The sequence below is a fragment of the Leptodactylus fuscus genome, chromosome 2 (assembly GCF_031893055.1).
Source record: "Leptodactylus fuscus isolate aLepFus1 chromosome 2, aLepFus1.hap2, whole genome shotgun sequence".
In the NCBI taxonomy this organism is placed as follows: Eukaryota; Metazoa; Chordata; class Amphibia; order Anura; family Leptodactylidae; genus Leptodactylus; species Leptodactylus fuscus.
The window spans coordinates 235,276,049-235,297,615 of record NC_134266.1 but is presented as its reverse complement, the minus strand read 5'-3'; the positions used below and the strand labels follow the sequence as shown (position 1 = coordinate 235,297,615).

At 40.9% G+C, this 21,567-nt stretch overlaps 1 protein-coding gene across 5 annotated transcripts in view; it reads left to right on the top strand.

Moving 5' to 3' along the window:
- HDAC7 (histone deacetylase 7) overlaps positions 1-21,567 on the top strand; it is a 243,983-nt gene that overhangs the window by 176,244 nt on the left and 46,172 nt on the right. The window lies entirely within an intron of this gene.

Sequence of the window (21,567 nt, the reverse complement as noted above, 5' to 3'; positions counted from 1 at the left end):
CCCACTCACAAGGTGTCCGATCCCTCTGATGATAGGGGTAGAGGTGGCGAATGAGAGTTATAGATTACAATTATGTTATATAATTAACCCTAGTGTCTCTGGTGTATGTAGTGTTTACCTTGATAGAAGAAGCAGGGTATAATTTTGACATTTGCCTGCTCTACATTTGCGGTTGCGTTGGCTCTAGTGTTGAGCGAATAGTATTCGTCGAATACCTCGCCGGCATAGGAATGCGTGTAATCCGCCGAACACCAAGGAGTTAAATGCATCCCCACCACCTGGAATTGATGCCGGTTCATTAGGTAACCTACTTAGTCTTTCCATGCTAGTTTATCCTTGATCCTATCAATAGGGATCAGCGGTGCCTATTTCTAGCTTACAAGTATCAGGGTTTTGATATCTGGTTGTAAAAGGTATACACAAGGGTTTTGCAGTCTATATACAGTGACTTTGGATGTCCATGGTACAACACTTGATATGAATCCCCCACCCATTAATACAGGTACCCTAAACACCTTGTTACCTCCATTATCACATTTCACTATTATAATCTCACGGAGGTGGGTGGTTTTTGGAATTTATACCCTCAGCGGGGTATCGTGAAGGCTTTTGGTCAGTTCTGCCAAGAGGTTCTACTCCAGACCCTGCACCGCCTGTTTCACCATTATTAGGGGCTTATAGAGTTTTTGGAGCCAGGAACAACCTTTATAACTTGTCGTACAGGTCATTAATGTTCTTAAGTCTTTCATTGCAGGTTGCCGGTTGTATTTTTTGGCTTGTCTACTTGACTATGTAGAAAATGAGTGAGACCTGACTGCGCCCCGCACAGCTATGTCTCATTTCCGAGTAATTTTCAGACATTTCTCTATATCAAAGTGTCACCTATTGGTTGCATTTATTGAATGACTACACTTTGCATTAGGAACCTAATCCTGATGGAGCATAGATCTGTTTCCTTTCATTGGGTTATATTGCTTCCTTTCGCCCAGTCATTTAGACCTGACAGTCCTGAGCTATAGCTGGCACTGTCATCGCTCTCCTCTGAAACGTTTATTATACTTGACACACAGGGCTGAGTAGGGGATATCAAATAAATGTCAAGCTGCATTGAAACAAATAACTTGATATTCAGCCCCCAAAGTGATTTGTCCTCAGCCACATGGAGTGCTGGCAGGACTTAGGGACTTACGCCCACAACGCTGTGATTTACAGAGCCGCGCTGTAAAAAGCAGACAACATTACTTCCCAAAGAAAGCCACAAAATCTCCTATTGGCACAGGGTCAGGTTGCCAACTGCGCCTCTGATAGGTTTCGCCAAAGAACTGCCAAGTGCATTAAGAGGGAAACTGATCTTGTGTATTTAAACAAAGCAGTCATGATCCTTAAGCAATAACTTCTAAAAGCTCCAGCATACGTGTTTGCCTATCTGAATGGAGTCCCCCCCTCCATGCTTTCCTTTGCCGTATGTCTCTACGCTGCCAAGCAGGTCTGACCACTTAGAGCGCTGGTATCTAAGCCAAGACACTTAACCCCTTCAATCATATAGAAATAATCAATGACAACATCTCATAGATGTAACAGACTGAATGAATTAGATTAATAGAAAGTTATGTAATGTTCTTATTGATAATTAGTCGTAGTTAAATGAACAGACGCCTTTCATACACTTATAATTACCTTAAAATATATATTCTATGAAAATATTAAAGGGATTTTGTAGCATTTAAATAAATAAATATATAAATAAATGTAAAAAAAAATTATATATATGTATGTATGTAATATACTCGCCTCACCAATTCCTCACTACTCGCCTCTCCTTCTGAGGGTTCACCTGCTGGTCTCTGCTTCCTGGACTTCACAACGAATCACTGGCTGAGGTCAGTGTTGCAGACAGTGATTGGTTGAACAGTCATTTCCTGTGTGTATCACAAGGGACCATTGGACTGGGAACATGTGACTTTTTTTAAAAAAAAAATTAAAAACTAGTCTAACGCTGAAAATATTTTTTATTAAAGCTATCCCTTTAACTTTTTTTTATTTTTTTTAAAGATGATATTGTTTACAGACCAATTAACCAATCTAAGAACCTCCTTTATTTCAATGTTGATACTGAGGCACAATAAGGGTTCAGGAAGGTCATTTCTCTACAAGATAATGGCTGACCGCCTGACATTTACATTTTTTTTTTTTTATGCGGATATGCTTATAGTGTGTATAGTACAACTATACACTAGCAGTAAATGAGGCATGCTCTGGTTTCATGCATGGAAAAATTATTGTCTTTTTTCATCTCAATTTATATTTAGCACTTGGTTATCATTATTGAGCGTAATCATTGATTTTTCTGGTTAGTCCAATGATTCTAGTTTATCCATTGACATTAACCTAGCATCGACCTATACACATGAAGGTCATCCCATTGACTGCATAGTCATAAACCATACGATATACAACATAAGTATATGTTCATTACATGACACATGAAATGTATAGAGCTAGCGCTAGGACTTTTGAAGAGGGGGGCTCCAGGTCAGGTTGGCCCCATGCCCTTCAGCATGGGTGCTGAGAACCTACACAGAACATACTAGAGAACATGGGTGGGGTCAGCCATAGATTCTAGAACATCAGACAACCCTTCTCTTCCTCAAGGCATTGCAAAGAAAGAACAAATGCTTGGCTCTTTTTGCTTGTATTTCTGAATGGAAGATGAGTGCGTAACTGGAGGGTTATGTGTTGCGCGGTGGTGGGATTGTCACAAAGCCACTCTACGCCTGATGGAAGCGGAGTATGGCGCAATGGACCATCTCTCTTTTTGTTGTTTGGAAGTAGGTAGGTATCCATGATACAATGTCATTGATTATTCTTGGCTACTATTTGTAGGACATACTGACCTAATGGCATGTTGAGGACGACGTGTCATTTACCCTTATTACTTTGTCTAATTGTGTGATATCACTCAGACTTGTCCATAATACATGTATATACTATATACCAGCCCCTGAGCACACAAATACCAAAAATATCACTACTGAATGCAGGGTGACTCAGAAGCTTAAATTAACCTGGCGTTGTCTCCACCTCTTTGGAGATTTCTGTGGGAACTAAATTGTATAAAGGCTTGATGCACGGCAGTAATGATGATGATGGGTGTGTGGAGTATACGGTGTGACAGCTTTAGCTTATCCTATGATTTCTGGAAATACAGATCTGGATTTGGTCATTTATAGTGGAGTCTTAAAGAGGACCTGTCAACGCGTCTGATGTACAGGATCTGTCGTAGTAAATAATTGTATTCACCTTGTAAAGGGTTATTCCACAAAGACTATACATCCTCTATCTACAAGATGGAGGATAAATTGCTGATCCAATGGAGTTTTACTCACAATGAATTTACTGCATGCTCCATTCATTTCTATGGGAGCATGCAGTAAATGGCCAAAGTACTGGACTCAATGGGATTGAAAAATCCCACCCTTCTCAGGATTGATGGGGGTCTTGGTGGTTGAACCCCCCCCCCCAGATCAGTAATTTATCCTATGAAGTAATTGCACAGTGTTAGAGTCTGCCCCCCCCTCCCTCCAAATTTATTTATACCAGGATCAGTAACAGAGGAACTGAACAACATAGCGACCTAGGAAAATAAACTCTAGCCTTGTTATATTGTCTAAGCAAGAGGAAGTCGGCTCCATTCTCACACTGGTCACATTATTGTATGAGCTAACATATCAGCGTGCTTACCACTGCACATGACTAATAGTCGCGTGTTGCTAGAATAGCCTTCACTTGTCTAGCTTTTTTTCTACAGACTCGAGGTAATCTGCTTTTAGTCATTCATACATTTAATTTAGGAGAAATAACTATCCCAATGGTTGACAGGAACAATATATTTTATGTAGGTACTCTCCTGAGACACCGCAGGTAGCATTAATGGGACACTTTAAGCTTTGCGTCTTCCTCTTATCTTTCACCAGGTTCCGGTGGAGGGCAAAGTAAGTATAATGCACAGAGGAAATGCAGATTATGGCATCCAGATGTTCCCTTTGAACATGCTACTATGTGTAAGAAACCAAGACATCGGTTGACGGATGCAAAAGAGCCAGTTGTGTCTTGAAGCTCGGGGGTGCTGGGTATGAAACCAGCCTGGCAGACGTTCTCATAGACTTTGTATAGACCACTTGTGCATGCATAGGTTTCTTACGAATATCAAATAATATAGATACTGTACTGGTCTATATGGTAATAGTGAAGAATTTGTAGAAGAGAAGCATGCATGTACCAAGCATTTGGAGCCTTTGATATAAATTAATATTTGCTACTTTCTCCTATTTGTAAACCTAGCCTGACATTAAGTTCACTTTTTGTACTGATTCGGGAATATTTTCCTGCATCTTGCACTGCATTTACAAATAGGATATACTGCAAATGCAAAAGAAATTAAGCTTAAGGGTCCATTCACACGGAGGTGGTGTGGAATTTCAGCGCTGGGAAAAAAAGCCTCCCATTGACTTCAATGGGTTGCTTTTTCTGCTAGAGGAACCCATTGAAGTCAATGGGAAGTTTTCTTTTTTTTTCAGCACTGAAATTCCACACCAAATTCCTCACCATTTTCCTCCGTATGAATGGCCCCTAAGGGTAAGCTTACATGGCATGAAGCTAGGAGGAATTCCTCCCCTCTTTCCGGCTTTTACTCACTGATTCTGCTCGGATAAATTGGGCTAGTCAATAAATTGCCTTGCACCATGGATTCAGCCCCCTGCTATAGTCTCTGCCTCCCATTGAATACAATGGCATTCAGATTCTGGAGAGAATTTGGAGCCTATTTTGAGCCTATTAAATTAGTTCCAAATTCCTATGACCTTACCCTTAGGTATCAGACGCAATAGAATTTTGCTATATACCGTAAGACCTGAAATAAAATAATGATGGATCCTATGGTGTTTTCTTAGAACTCTGTACTGTTTACCTCCAGGACATGTATGAATAATCTGAAAACTGGGTGTTAGCATAGCCCTTGTGAAAGAAACGTGTCCCAGTACAGGCTGACACTGGTAACTCACTGTCACAATATACCGGGAGACACCCCAACTGGTAATACCCAGTTGTCGACCTGTTCATAAATTTGTGGGAGGAATAGCAGAGGAACGGCACAATGCCGAGATCCAAGAAAAGACGCTCCAGGACGTTAGATCATGGCGAATACAATTATTTATTAAAGTAGACATGTCAGATTGGATGACAGCTCCTCTTTCATAGATACTGATACTACTCCTGGCGTTGATAGTAATAATTATAACAATAAGTATATTATATGGTAGTAGTGCCACGAGGACTTGCCAGAACTTGCCTCACTCGGCGCACACTACATATACATATGCTGGGTAAGAAAGCAAACTATGAACAAAAAAACACCTAAATGTCAGATGTCACCCACATTGTTTTACTGGAATTGAACATCTATCCCAGTATCACTGTGAGTAACAGAGACATAGAGGAACTGACAACCAGATAACAAGCTGACAGCAACCATCACTGGGTTTCCAGCTTTGTACATTCCTATATTCCCCTTGTTTCTGGTTAGTCAAGCTGATGTAATGGCTCCATATTATACAGAGACCGGCATGATCAGTATGTGTCATTCCGTGAAGAAATTAGCTGCCTAATAAATCATAAGATAATGGATATGATGGGGTTAATGTGCAGGTATCAGACCGTTTCTGCAGCACTAGAGCAAACTTCGCAGGTCTATCCTTCATTTCTCAAAAAGAGAAATTGCACAAATTCAGAAGCACGGAGGGGATTGGGATGGATTTTCCCTCCTAAGGGTAAGGCCCCACATTGCTGCAACGTAGTGGGAAGGGAAAGTCTAAGAGATTTCTTTATATTTTCCATTACTTTTGTAGCCACTCCTGACTTTGGCTCAAAAAACCGTAGCAAAATTTACAAGTAAAAACACTGCATTTTTGCAATGTGGGACCTTAGCTTAAATAGTGACAATTAAAGGGTCATGCGAAAAGGTTTGATTGGTAGGGGACTGGGTGCCGTGACCCCCATGTATAAGTAAAACAAAGGCGATGAAGGGTTCTGGTGACCACAAGGCTACTTCGGCTCTGCTTGGCTACCCTTGGAAAGGCAAGCGTGCAGAGTACAGAGTCAGCTACCTTTGTTTTAGCTCGCCTACCTATCAAAACTTCTGATACATCAGTGACATGTCAATAGTTATATAAAGTGATAGTTCAACTTTGAGAACTGAACAGCTACAGCTTTAGCCGTTGTCATTGAAGACTCCAGAAAACCTGGTAGTGGTACAAATCTACAAAAATCTTCCCCCGTTTTCTTTCTTTCTCTCTCTCTCGCTTTTATTAAAAAATAAATAAAAATAAATAAAATTGCATATAATTTGCCTAGTTTTGGGCTGGCAGTTTTCCTTTAACCATGTCTTATTGAGGTTGCTATCTCGCCGTGCAATATGTCAGCAGTTCGTAGTAAATGAGTTACATAAAGTAGATAGACATCATTATCAACATCCTTCCTACGGGTGTTTGTCTTTGTTACATTATGTACCTGTGTGATACGGTTCTCCTGTTTCTAATTTTGTTCTCTCAAGGCCTGTTCGGAGAGAACTTCTGTATAGGTCACTGATGGTCACGTGCTACTTGGGGGAAGACACTTTGTACTTTCCATATACATGAGACAACAAAGCATATGGGATAACATTTCTATGTATACTGTAGGTCATTAAAGGAAATGTCCACCTGAAATACACGTGTTCTAGAGGAAATTACCAATTGTAACTGTTACTTGCACAACTTTTGTTATTTTGTAAGTAAGATCTTAAGAACACTTGCTGTGGTTGACTATGTTATATTTTATAGTCAAAGCTTATTTTCCCCCAAAAAGTCTTAGGGTATGTTCGGAGCCTCCAGGCCAGATTCCGCTAAAATCAAGGATGGAAGATTCCCGCAAGCCAAACTTCATCTGACAATGTCAATGAGAAAACAATGTATATCCACCAGAGCCCATTATCTTTAGTGGGGTCTCTTGGGATCCGTTGTCGTCTGTGAAGGAACAGATTGAACAACACTGATGTGAACATACCCCAGTTGGAGTATTTAAGATTTACGGTACATATTCCTATACGTGGATGACCCGCTGCTTTCTCAACCGTTTTATCTTGGTCCTATAGGCAGCATAGTATAGGGGAGATGCGGACAGATTGATATGGGAATACAATTCTGTATGAGTTGTAATTGGTTTATTGAAATGTCTGCTCTTTCCATGTGAAGGAGTGCAGTGGGTGTGCTAATCTGTATGTGCGTTCATACAGGACAACCCACTGGACTCCTGAAATGTAAATGAATAAAATACAAGTTATTCTGAATCCACAAACCCAAATCCGTCTCTCAGCTTTTCCTGCTGTCTTTAGATAGGGTACCATGTCTGCCCAGACAGGTTAGCTTTAAGTGATTGCACATACATAATCTCTGTTTTCATGCTTTTATTAGTAAGAAATTGGAAGCAGCTCTATTCCTGTCTTGGAGTCTACTTCAAACCAGCTTGAAGAGCGAGTCAGTCAGGAAGTCCCTGCTCCCCCTATCCATCTATGTTCTGTCTTGTTTCTATCTAAGGCATAGGCCAGGTGGATTCTGACTCCTTGCTGGGCTTGTCTAGCCAGAGAGGTGGCATGGGCTGGACCTGCGTAGGGTGCTTACACAAGCCTAAGGCAATGTCCCATTTTAGTGGGTGTTACCTTTCCTTAATGAAAGCATGGGAAAGCGTCTTCAAAAACATCCAAACTCTGAGATGCGATGGGAGGAGAAGGCTTGTACTGTCACTAGCAGGGATGATGAGATGGAAGGAACCATTGGATTTTTATGTACCTAATAGCAGAAAAAGCCGATATATTGTGACTCACAGTAAGGTAGGGTTGTCTCAGTACTCTCTTCTATGTGGCTTGTTGTCACACTTGACTTTTCAATGCGATTCTGCGAGGTGGATGTTTTTATTTCTCTGTTTAATAAAATACAGAATAGCCATGTATGTATAGATGACCTGAGGATTATTTCCTTACCTTTGCTTTAGAATGTATGTTATTACCAGTTTCTATACATGTAAGATGACGCAGGGTTCTTAAGTGCAGTGTCTTATCCTGCAGGTACTTATGACTGTGCACAGAGGGGCATATCTTCGGTTTAGGATGATATGTAGAAGCACACCATATAATGTTAGATAATTCTGATATTTCTTACATGTTTCCTGGTACGGTAGTAGAAACCATACAATTTATTACATTCTACTGAGTGTACTCTATGCAGATACTGAAGCAGAGCCTTAGGTGTAACGTGACAGGTCTGAAACAGGAGTCTGGAAATATACCGCCATCTGACCTCTCAGGCCTTACGTTTCCACATTCTTATTAGTAAAATCTATGGTAGTCTCTTCTATTGTACCTTGCTTCATTATTACCACCAGTTTCTGAGAGTACCGAAGTGTTCATTATCTTTTCTTTATATTTTCAATTTGATAGCATTGGATATCTTACCACATATAATATCAAAAACGTGGCTAGGTATAAAGTAGGATACTAGAGTTTATTGCATATATCAACTTTATACATTTATACTGCTTTGTACAAATACTTTACAAAGTCTGATCTGTCCAAGCCCTGGAATCTCCACCGATCATGGGAACGGCGGTCTGGTATCCATTGTCTGAATGGAGTGGTGGTGACACATGCACACTAATGCCCCATTCAATATCTAGGAAACTCATTATAATTTACCTATATACTATTTTCTTGCTTTTGGCCTTCTATTTACTAACCGGTGTGTGCATCTGTAGTCATTTGCAAAGCAAAGGATAGTCACTAACCTGTCCACTGTCCATGAGGTTTGGTATTTGCCCATACAATACATGCATTAAGTTCAATGTCTTATCACAGACTGTCAGATTCTAGTTCATCCTCTATTTCGGTCTGTTTTCATGGATCCGTCAGTACTCTGTCATAGAAACAGCCACCCCTTGGGTGCTAACCATTTTGCACCACGGTCATGTGAATGTAGGCCTAGTCAGAAGTCAGGCCTCTGGTGGAGGCCACATGTGCTACAAGATATATATGATCGGTTTTGCATAAAAGTTTCATTTTCGCCTTTACTATAGACTATATAAAATAAGACATATACATTGTGGTTTCAGGTAACATTCCATATACGATATCAAATTTTTTTTAGTTTTTTTTTTAAGGTTATTTCTGCAGTTATAGGGTATTTAGGCTTTCCTTGTATGCTATGCATTATATGAAAGTTTTGGATTTCATAGTTATTTGCATCTCTTGATCTATTCTACATCTATACACAGTGACCTGTAGTTACACAACGTAACATAGTGTCAGGCTACTATAGTGAGCGTGAATGTAGTTTGCAAGTTATCTCCACCTTGACATGACTATCAGACTATGTGCGCAACCCCACAATGTTTTTTTTTTTTTGTGCACATGGAGATGAGGTTTGCTTGCACGTGTGTTTGTTTAGCAGCTACAGTTCACATCATGGTAGTCACATTTTATTTTCTAGTTAAAGCCGGCAGGAAATGTTTTCTTTGTATAGTCTTTCTGGCATTTTTCAGTTTTGAAGGAGTTAAAGGAAGTAATGTAAAGGCCAAACTGGTTAGCTGTGTGATCCTCTGTGCTATTGATACCGCTAGAGGAAATCTGAGCTGGCCTGGAGGGGAGGGGGGGACACAACAGGATACACATAAATAGAATTCAAGATGCACAAGGAAGATCCTCCCCCCATCCAGAAAATAAAAAATCTACCCAATGGCCTAGAAACTGTTTCATCTTCTCCATTATGATGCGTACGGCGATTTACAAAAACAGCCATGTCAACTCCATTTTTCTGAGCGATAGCCAGGAGAGTCAGTTCCTTAAACCGAGAAAGGAGGCCCCAGGCACAAGTTATGTCACTACCTCGTACTTGATAGACTGCTTTGGTATGACTAATGGATCACCTATAAAATGGCAGCTTACGCCACATGTAACCTTGGGGTAGGCCTAGAATGAATACAATCGGCAGGTAGTACACAGTAAATCCTTGAGCAGTTCCAGTACTAAAAAGATTTTCCTTTGTTTCTTACAAGCCTGGGTGACAACCACGACGGCCACCATTAGACCATGTTCACACACAGCATAATACAGTTGCAGCATAGCAAATCTTATCCTTCCATATCATCTGCTCATTTTCTATGGCACTGAATGAAAGAAACGTGAATGAGCGATCATTCATTCTCAGGATAGTAGTTGTTGAAGTAGCCAGCTAATAGGGGATAACTTCAAATTTCCAAAATAACCCTGTAATGTAAATGGATTCCAATAGGATATAGCAATATTATATGTTCTGTTCGGCCTGTGCAGCTTTTATTGGGTTGGTTCACTGAAATCCAGTCTTCCTAACTACATCAGGGAAGACAGGCTTGCACATTCCAGTGAGCGCCCTCTATTGGTTTGCAATACTGAGGCAGCAACTGACTTCTTAATTACATCATGGAAGGCAGATTTGCATATTCTTCCTATAGTTCCTTGCAAAGTGGAGTGCTAAAGGCTTAATAAGTCTGTCCCTAAGGAGTGACAATATCCCCTGAACCATGTTCTGTTTGATTCATATTGAATGACACAGAAGGAGACTCTATATGTGCACAGTCGGAGCCATACAGAGGTGGAGACCTCATGGCCCTCTGTGGCAGCCATATTGGAGACCTCGTGGCCCTCTGTGGCAGCCATATTACTGCTGTGTGGTGTGTAAGAGCTCATACTGTGCTAATGACATACATTGCTATTCTGAGATTGTAAAGAACCGCCATCTTAGACGTGAACTTGTGTGTATTGTTTATTTTACAGTTCAAGTTATAATACTCCACTATGTACCGATTGAGATAAGCACCATAAGTAACAGTACGCATGGTATGTAGGTACGTATTGTATTTTTGCATGGTGCAAATATTTTTTTTTTTTCTGACATGACGTCCAATATCATAGTCAACAAAATCCAACTATTTAGAAATCTTTTTCAATAGTATTTGGTTTTGTTTACAAGTATACATGTTTTCAATTATGACGAGAAGAGGGGGACATTTGCCATACCCTATGGCTTTAAATAGCACCATTGTTTGAACAGAACACATTCTCAAGTTCTCAGGAAAAAGAGTAAGCAGTTCCCACATAAATACACAAAATACAAACAACCACACAACACATGGGAATTATGGGTAAGGCTATGCAAATGGACACAATGGCCCACATTTAGCTATATATTTCAGTTTTTGCCGTCTGTTTTATTTCAAAATAGTTTCAGAATTTATGCAATTGAAATTGTGCAAAAAACTCACTAGGCATTGGCAACAAAGTCACGCCATATGCTGCACCTTTAAAGCGATTGTCCCAGGATCACAAATTTTGACCTACCCTCAGAATCTCAGGGGAAGGGGATGTCTTGGAGGACCTCAGTTCATGCAATTTCATGATACTAAAAATTACTTTTCTTAATGCTTCGAGTGGGTTTTGTCATACAAGATCCCACTTTTAAGACTCTTTATATCACATGCTTTATGTTTGGTATTTGTACCTCAGCCTAGCGTCCTGTCTTGTCAAAAGCCTTAGCACAGCTTCCTGTCTGTCAGGAAAGCAAGGACGAAGGAATTTAACTTCCTGTCTATTTTCTTGTGTTTGTAGTGTATGGTATACAGTATGGGGGGATGGGTGTTCATGGTCTGGGAAAGCTAGTGTGACAACCGGTATGACTACCAGGACCGCTTTCATAGTACAGTAAGTACATAGATTCATCATTCAAGTGCCTGGGAGACCTGCAATAAAGGGGTGGTAATGGTGCTCATAGCAGTCCCTCAAATAACTTGTATTCTTAGTTGTTTGGTTTGCACAACAGTATGAATGTTGCTATATTAGTGATCAGCCTTAGGAGACTTATATTCATCATTGATTTGTAAATACTTCCTTAATTCTCATGTATCTCATGTATATCTAAGCTTCAGCATAACTCCTGACTTTGCTCCATGGTTGTTCTCATTCACGTGCTCCCTTTTATACTCCGTGACCTTGTATATTAAGCGTTATTAATAAAATCCTCAGGATGGTTGCGACAGAGTTGCACAAGCTAATGTTTTATTTCATAATTTTGGATAAATATCAGTGCAAGACACTGAAGTCCCGCCAGCACCAGTGTGTAAAACTAAAAGTGGCGAGCATGCTCCGTCTTGTCAGGTCTGTCACATCTCCAGAGGATGTATTAGGAAAAGGTATCCCAAAGGTAGCCTCCTTATTGAATTGTCTTTACGGGATTACAGACGCCCAACTTCTGTCCTTTTTATGTGGAAATGATCTGGTTTCCTAGTCATTTAATTCAAGGCGCACCTTAAACCCCCTCCACCCACAGCCTAAGCTCTCCAGATCCAACGCCCATGACTTTTCTCCTAGCAAATTAACATTTTGTCTTGGGTATGTTTAGATCAAGGAATAGGATCAGGAGGAAATACTGTTCCTTGGCTTTTGTCTTCCGTTCTACTGTACGCCTACAAATATGTTCATAGTGAGTGTCATTTCCTCTGCTGCCTTGAGCATTTAGTAGCATTGCTATCTGTAGTGTTGGAACTAGCCATTCATTAATATAGATCACATTGGCGCTTCTTATCCAAAGGTGCCAACATGCTATAAAATGGCAAATACGATGTATTATGTACATACTCTATGCATTATCAATCTCTTCTTGCTTTAGGGCACAAAGTCGTAAATTTATGTGTATGAATCCATAGTGGAGTTATTAGAGAGTTAGTATAAAACTGCAGTCCTTTCATTATATCCTCCAGCTAATATTATTATACATTACATTATGTTACCGCACATGGGTGTTCCCTATGACCAGTGAGATGTGCTAGACAGTAAATGTGCGATGAGCTCTGTTATTAGGAATATTGATCTATATGATGACAATCCATAACTTGTGTTTACCCAGTTGGTATTATTGGTGTGTATAGTTTTGATATCCTTGTATCTTGCTCTGTGACTCTGCTCTGCGGTACTCCTATTTGCTTAGATAAATATGTCTAGCGTTTGGGGCAGAAAAAGTACATCAAGTTATCTAGTATTAGCTTATATTACTGCATGCTGAAACCATCATTGCTGTGTAATGAGGAGAAGGATCCTCATATAGTAGAATAAGGTTTAATATGTGCCCTGATCATGGCTATCTTGGAGCACCTTGGGAGGCCCCATTCACGTATAGAAGAAGTAGTTGTGGTGTTCTACTGTATAAAACTATTGTAGAACAGAGGACCTTTCATCATCTCACTAACTCATACTCTTTATATCCTTTAATAAACCCCCCTACCATTGATTCCAGCACAGTTGGAATTTTTTTTCTCAGCTCAATGCTGTTTGTTTTTGGTGTTTGATTTTCAAACTAGACTCTCTAGTCATGTCAAGTGGGTGGTGTCAAGCTGGCATAGATACAGTGTTGTGATGCAGAGCTCATACTGTCTGCTCTGATAGGGGCTCAGAGTCACACCCCCTTGTTTGCTATTGCCTGACACCACCCAATTGACTTTAGAGAGGATAATTAGCATACAGGCACCAAAACTAACTGCATTGGTTGCTCAGGAACGCTGCAAACTGGAAAAAACATTCCAACTTTACTAGAATCAGTGGAAGGATGCCTATTAAATGATGAAAATGCCTATAGGGAAACCGCCAGTGTTTCTGTAGGTGTAATGGACAAGCTGCAATTTCCAAAAATGTAATGGTTTTGGAAATCACTACATTTCCGTATTTTTCACCCCATGTGTCTAAAAAAAAAACAAAAAACAAAAAAACAGTGAGGAATAACGGTTAATTAAACTAACTTTCTAAGGTGTATGGCCGTTTTTTGTGTACAAATGTCCTTTTCTATATTGCTTGACTACCCGCTGTGAATACATTCCTTGCAGTATAATATTTATGCCACACCTGTATTCAGTTCTGTGTATGACAAATGATAAGGAGTATCTTTTCTATGTAAGTTCTTACAACAGTGTTTAAGTAGCGTGCAGACTGAATAGACAGTACTATCAAGCAAGGCCCAAGTTCTGCTACGCCTGAGATATCAGGCATTGACTACATACCAAGGTAAATACAAGTCAAGCCCACATAGCTGGTTTGGTCTCTGATCTGCCAGGCATTCTTAGTAATTGTTTTGGCTGGTTTTATTACTTTTATATTGGCCTCATAAGGAGATTGCAGAACTTCGCTATCAACACCCTTGTCCTGATGGTTCTTACAAGACTGTGCATTCCTCAGGCCTCCACTTATATAGCATTATTTTTCCTTGGATATCTTTACACAATCTAGGTGCAGCCTCCAGTGATTCAGAGACCCAGGTAGGAGGAGATGAGAGATCACCGACTCACCCTGCCTAGGAGTTCCCACGGGCCGCACAGAGACCTGGCACTTAACCTAGTATTCTTGGCAGGTGGCCCGAGCAATTTGACAAGCACAGATGGGCTATATTTATTCCAGTGTCTTTTAACATAAAAATGATTAATGGTTTATTTTCGCTTGTTCAAGGAAAAAATGGTGACAAAGCTGCAAAGGCTTTCAAAGAAAGATCAGATTGTGCGATAGCGAAATCTTTCTGCAGAACAGGAGGCAGGACAGGTCGTTCCAGTGGTCAGTAAGGTCAGAGCTCCAAAGGAAAAAACTATATTGAGCTTTCCCTTGGATACCTAAAATGTGTTTTAATTATTTTGTTCATATAAACTTAAGGACAAATTATATTGATTCTATTTTTATATGCATATTATAGTACTTCACCGAAAATAGTGTGCAGGGCCATGGAGCCAATAGGCCAAACCACCAACTCCTACTCCTCTGCTTTTTCACAGACTGACTCTGACTTCTGCCCTGACTCAGAATTTTTTACAGCCTTGATTAGTCAATCTCAGTAAAGATCCTCTAATTCATTAGGGTAAGTTCACACGGGGTTTTTTGGTCAAGATTTTGAAGCCATATCCGCCTCAAAATCCTGACCAAAAAGACAGCACACATTGAAATCAATGGGAACCGGTCAGTTCTAAGCGAAATGCTCATTCTTTCAAGCGGATTCACCTTGCGACATCCACGTGAAGAAACTCCATCCTGCCTAGGCCCATTCATTTGGGCCTAATCCGGAGCGGAGTGCACGAATGGATGCCGGTGCACTGCATCTAGTCGCAGCTACCTGTATTTTGGTCCGAAACCTGAGGCGACCTCTGCCTCAAGTTCTGAACCAAAAAACCCGTGTGAACTTACTCTAAAAAATTCAGTGACTAAATTCCTATGAAAGTAAATATGTAACAAATCTGCATCTAATTAATTATATAATATTACAAATTGGATAATATAATTAAAAGTACTTCATCATTTTATATCAGAGTCGGTAACAAGTCACCCAAAAGTGACCTCCGACTCTGACTCCACAGCCCTCCCTGTGTAATGTTAGCTGTAAAACATAAAGTAATGGGTAGGCGAGTACCTACTGTTGTTTGGAGGTAGAATTGGTTGTGCCTGGAGACTGTTCTGGCAGATAGTGTGAACTTACCCAAACAATAAGTACTTACTGAGTTTTTTTGGTCCGGAACGCCACCCAGGTCCCGGACCAAAATACGCGTAGCTGCGACTGGATGCTGGTGCAATGCGAGGCGAATCTACCTGAAAGAATGAGAAAGTCGCTTCAGCTCCTGGAAAAAAAGAACTGACTGGCTCACATTGATTTGGTCAGGATTTTGAGGTGGATACGGCCTCAAAATCCTGACCAAAATACCCAGTGTGAACTTACCCTTTGACAGCTATTCCTCCCGACTTTCCCATAAACATGCACACTACTTCCGGTGGAAACAATCCGTTTCTGGGCACCTCTGATGGCGACTTGTCTATCCTGAAAACATTCGGCGCGTAAAATTTAGCGTGAGAGCTGGGATATCCCCATACGCATCAACATCAGTGGGTTCCGTCCACATTAATTGCGTGTGTGTATAGGCATCTGTAGATGGTAGTGCCAGCATATTCTGCACCAAACTATTACATGGACTGGTTTTTTGCAGCCTGAACTCAGCCATGTAAACAGCCTAAGGCTAAGACCCCACTTTGTTGAAATGCATAATTTTTGGCTGCTGCAAAAATGCCGTGTTGTCCGTGTCCATTATACTAAATTAATAAGCAATCGAAATAAAATATGCCAAGACTTCTCCAAATAGCAAAAGATCTCATCCAGACGCAGAAGGAAATCAATTATCATTTTTACTGTTTGCTTAAACAGGAGATCCTTTATATATAATATAGTATAATATAATGTATAGGCCTATAAAAGGGCTTCATTTTCTATATTTCCCCCGTTTTGGGTTCTTGTCTGTAGCTGAAAGCATTCGCTCCCTTCCATTGTGTTCTATGGCCAGCTCTTCAGTATGTGTAGCGTTTCTTCTCGACAAGCTTTTGATTCGGTCAGAAAAGAACAAACTTTTCTCATCCCTTTGTTAGGGGTGAAGGTAAGCTTAGGTTACAATGTCTGCTTGCCAGCTAGACTTCAAATGTGGCTGTGCCCTGCCATATGCTAGCTTCAGATGAAAATTATGTTACCCATAACTAGACGAAAGCCGGTGTCATGTTGCTGAAGGGTCCAGGTATTTGGTCACAGCCTGAATAATCCTTTCTTTGTACCGCAGGTTATCCCATTACGGTCTATTACCAAAATCCATGACCCAGTTGAAAAAAAAAAAGAATGTAAACAATAGGTACATACAGATAATAGAGAATGAAATATGACTCGGGGTGAGGTGGTCCTTTGTAAGCTTTAAGGTTGTGAAGAAGCTGTTGATAGAGTTTCACTGGAAAGCCCCATATAATAATACACGACTATGAAAATGAACTCTGGTATAGTCCTGATAAGAGCGGGCTAGTTATCAGGAGACACGGTGTGCACCAACCAACATGGCCGGGCCATACAAGGGCTCGCATACATAGTACAAATATAACAACCAGGACAATAAGCATAAAAACAAATAGATGACCAACTTGACACCAGTAGGAAAGAGGACTTGCAATCTATAAGAAGGTAGATGGACACCATAGGCGTGGGTAACATTTACTTATATGGTGGTATACTGGCAGCAGGGTTAATGTCCGTCTAAATGCATCCTCTAGGATTCAAGTGTCTGAACAGAAATCTGTGGGGACTCTTTGCTGGTGTAGATTTCTGGTTTCATCTACACCAGACTGACGTAAATGATGATAAAGCTGAGCCGATGATCCGATTCTGACCACATCCCATTAAAGGGGTTTTCATGTTATGGACACTTATCCACAGGACAAGGGATTAAGGGTAAGTTCAGATGGTTTTTTTTTGGATTGGAACCTGAGGCGGAGGCCGCCCCAGGTTCTGGTCCAAGAAACGTGTAGCCGCGGCTTAATGCCAGTGCACTGCATCAGTATCCAGTCGCACACTCTGCTCCAGATTAGGCCCAATGAATGGACCTAGTCTGGAGGAGGGAGTGTCTTTAGGCTGAATCGCGAGGTGAAATGGCCTGAAGAATGAGCACCTCGCTTCTTTTTCTGGGAGCCAGAACAAGTTGGCTCCCGGAAAAAACACCTGACCGGCTCCCATTGATTTCAATAGGAGCCGTCTTTTTGCTCAGAATTTGGAGGCGAATACGGCCTCAAAATCCTGACCAAAAAAACTCAGTGTGAACTTAACCTTAGTGTCAGATTGCTGGGGTCTCGATTGTCGGGTCCCCTGTAATCTCCAGCACAGCCTGAGCACTGGTCACAGAAGCTCACTGGCACTCCATTCACAAGGAGGCCTGCGGACTTTAGGTCCCCTGTCCTCCTGATCATTAGGGAAGACCCGACAATCAGGCCACTAATAATCAGACACTTCTTCATTGTTCTCTGCATAGGGGATAAGTTTACATAATGGGACAACCCCTATAAAGAAAATGGCTTACACTAAAATTCTGACTTGTGACAGACAGTTGGCAGCTGCAATAATTGTCATCCAAGCAATAGAGAGAAGTCCTGTACAGGTCACAGAGCAAGGCAGACATCGATCTGGCAATTACATGTGATTTATAATTCTAATGTACCAAAATCTAAGTGTATGCCCTGTTTATAACCTGAATTTATGACGCGTATAGCCCCTATGTTCAGGTACAGGTACATGATGCTATACAGCAGACTACCTCTGCATACTACTCTGACCTGTTTCAGGCTCCTCCCTATAGGGCAACAGATAACTACAAAAATCAAGTCAGAATATAGATGGGAAATATTCATAAGCGAGAAACCTCATATGTCATATGTTGTTTGTTGAAGGAGACAGAAACTGGGGAAGACATAGCCTAGCAAAGAGGCGGATCAGTGAGTTGTAGGGAATATGTTCCAGATTACGGCAGCTATGCACATTCAGAACCCATTACAGTAGTATCACTAAATATAGACAGAAGATTAATGCCATATGTTCAGTCATCCTAAAATTCTTGTGTCACCCCCCTAACATCCCCCATGAGACCTAGCGCACCCCGGCCTAGTAGAAAACAGGATATATAAAAACACTTCACCTTGTTTTATTTTTAGTATGTCATTTCCGCTTTAACACACCAACATTTTACTTCTCGTTGGAGAATTGAAAGCAGTTATTTGCTGACAATATGAAATTGCATAAACACGAACAGATGGTTGTGAGATGTCTCCATACCTTTCTCTATGGAGAGGAATAATCGAACTCGAGACACCGTGCACACATGCTATCACACGGTGTAGCAGTGCTGAGGGTGTATGTGTAACCGCAACTGGTTTTCATGATACCAAAATAGATTGAGATCAGTTTGTTCAAAGTGCGTTTGTGCAGGGCAGGAGCCGTATACAAGTGTGGTTAGGCACTTGCTAGCAGGCCGCTCTCCACTCCCTGTCTCGCCTCTTGTTAATCTTCAGATACTCTGTTCTCTTATGTGGCTCTGCAGATAATGCTTGCTCTTTGTTTATAGTGCTGGCTCCATGTTTGGAAATGCAGCCTTAATGTTAGATTGTTGTAGGCAGATATGTTACAGTATAATATGAAAGGTAGACTGCAGCTTTCTAAAGGGGAGTGTAGGAATTAACTGCAAAAAAGATTTTTCTATTTATGGCAAGTTTAATGGGCACTCATTATATTGTTTGATATAGTGGCTTTTCTTATCCTCCTGTTACTTTCTTCAGTAAGTCACGTGATCACAGCGTGACCTGTTTTTTGTAGCATGGGTTGCTATGCAAGCAGATACTATTGAGAGCTACCATCAGATTCATCACTCCACACCATCCTCCTTGTTATCCTGCCATAGGTCCTCTGTGCAAATGCCTCCTCTGCCTCTCACATAATCTTCCCTTGTAGTCCTTCTCTCTCACATGTGGCCTATTGTTCCTCCCTCACTCACAGTTAGGTCACCTTAACCCAATTCTCTTCCCCAATGTTATTGCCAGCAGTTGGTGCAGCTTTACTAGGACTGGTGGTGACATCAACCTCACCATGAAAGGTCCTGGAAGGTCTAGTCTAGTATTAGCTCTGGATAGGAAATAGACATGGGTACAAGTATTATACATGGGTACAGGTCCTAGGCATGGCAATAGCAGATTTTGAGTCTACTTTGATGACTACCTTTCATTGACAAAATAAACAAAGATAAAATGCTGATCACTTTAAGTTGTCACACCCGGCCCCATTACTGAGCATCATTTCCACACTATATTACACATAAACATAATTGTGTTGTTGACACTTGTGGTCTAGTAGTCTGTACTATGATCTTGTAATAGAAATCCGCTCGCCATGCACTGACTTCACCAGGGTGAGCTTGCGCTAATCAGAGAAGGCAGAGCTGCAGGGGGAGGAGAGAGCAGCAGCCTGGACCAATGAGAAGACAGGAGGCGTGTCACTGACTACCTCATACTGTAGACCATGCATCTAAGCGGTTATCCCTTATAACAGAACTACCCTAATTCTGCTGCCCTAAATAGAGTCCAAGCAGCAAATAAACATCCGATAATCCTCTAGGTAGTGCCTTGTATGTTATTTGAGAGCTCCTGTCTGGTCTGATACATTACAGGCAACCTCTTTAACATGACAACAGATGTGACCAGCTCCCGAGATGTAATGAGCTGATTTTGCCAAGGGAAAAATTCTCTTAATAATTCTTGCATTATCTTGGAAGGAGCGAGCAAGCAGCTGGAGTAGTTTTGATGACTTAGTTATGCCAAAAAACTTTTGTAAGGAATCTTAAATGTGTCAGATTGTTGAGGCAGTGCTGCCCCTACCCCACCCATGTCACACCCACCGCCTTAAAAAGTGGTGTGAGTGATGGAAAGAGGCAAAAAAAGACTCAATTTTTAGCGTATATCACCAAAAAATGTCTTTTCCTGTGCAGATTTAGTAAAAATAATTCTCTGCTGTGTGAAACCAGCCTCATGTTTCTTGTTTTGTATGTACAGGACACTGGAGTTGTAAAGAATAAGAGTAAACAAAAAAGTCTTGGCTTCCTTTGGTATTATAGAAGTAGATGTCAAAGAAATTCTTCTCTTTAGTGGCCCTATTTGGACTACTAATACTATACTGCCACTCTCTGACTTGCATGGTGTGTGCCCTTAGGGTGTATTCAGGTTGGGAGCAGCCAAAACTGAATCAGTCCTGCAGCAGAAAAAAATGGCTGCAGATTTTTTTTATTTTAACCTTTATTTAAAGGGGTATTTCACGTTCATAAAATTGATAGCTTAACCTCAAGATGTAGGCCATCGTTTTTAGATCCAATTAAAGTGCATGGGGTCTAGCTACTGTATAAAGAAACAGCGAGTGCGCACTACAGCTGCCAGCATGTAAATAACACCAGGAGCCATGGTCTTGTGAAAATGGCTGATCTGCTGGGTCACAACAGTCGGACCTCCACCGCTCTAAAGTGATGGTCCTTTAATATGTTCCACCTGCAAAATTGAAAACTTTAGGGGGCATTCATACAGAGCATTGTGGTGCTGATTCTGCCACGATAACTTGCAGCAGAATCAGCGCTGATAAAATGATTTCCATTGACTTCAATGTGTTATGCGTGGGCCACATTACTCCGTGTGAATGACTGCTTACTGCATGCAGTTTTTTTTTCAGTTGCACCCAAGCGGACCATGTGGATTCAGCCTAATATGAGCTCGGGTGTGACTTAAGTAAAGCCATAAATACTGTACATTGACTTGAAATAACTTGTGAATTGAGGTCAGGGTCTTGTGTTCTTTCCAGGGAATTTCTAGTTACACCTAAACTGTGAATAATGGCAAACAGAGCCCATCCCATACGTAGGTGGGTTATGTATAGCTTCTCTGCACACTTGTCTTGTGCACTTGGGTATTATTGGGAGGTAAATAATATTTGTCATTCAATCTTATTGACTAAGGAAAGTCCCTTACACGTACACTTGAGAATTGTAATATGCAAAGTCTTCTTTTGGAGGCTACAACACTTTGTAACTTTCCTCTCATTTCAC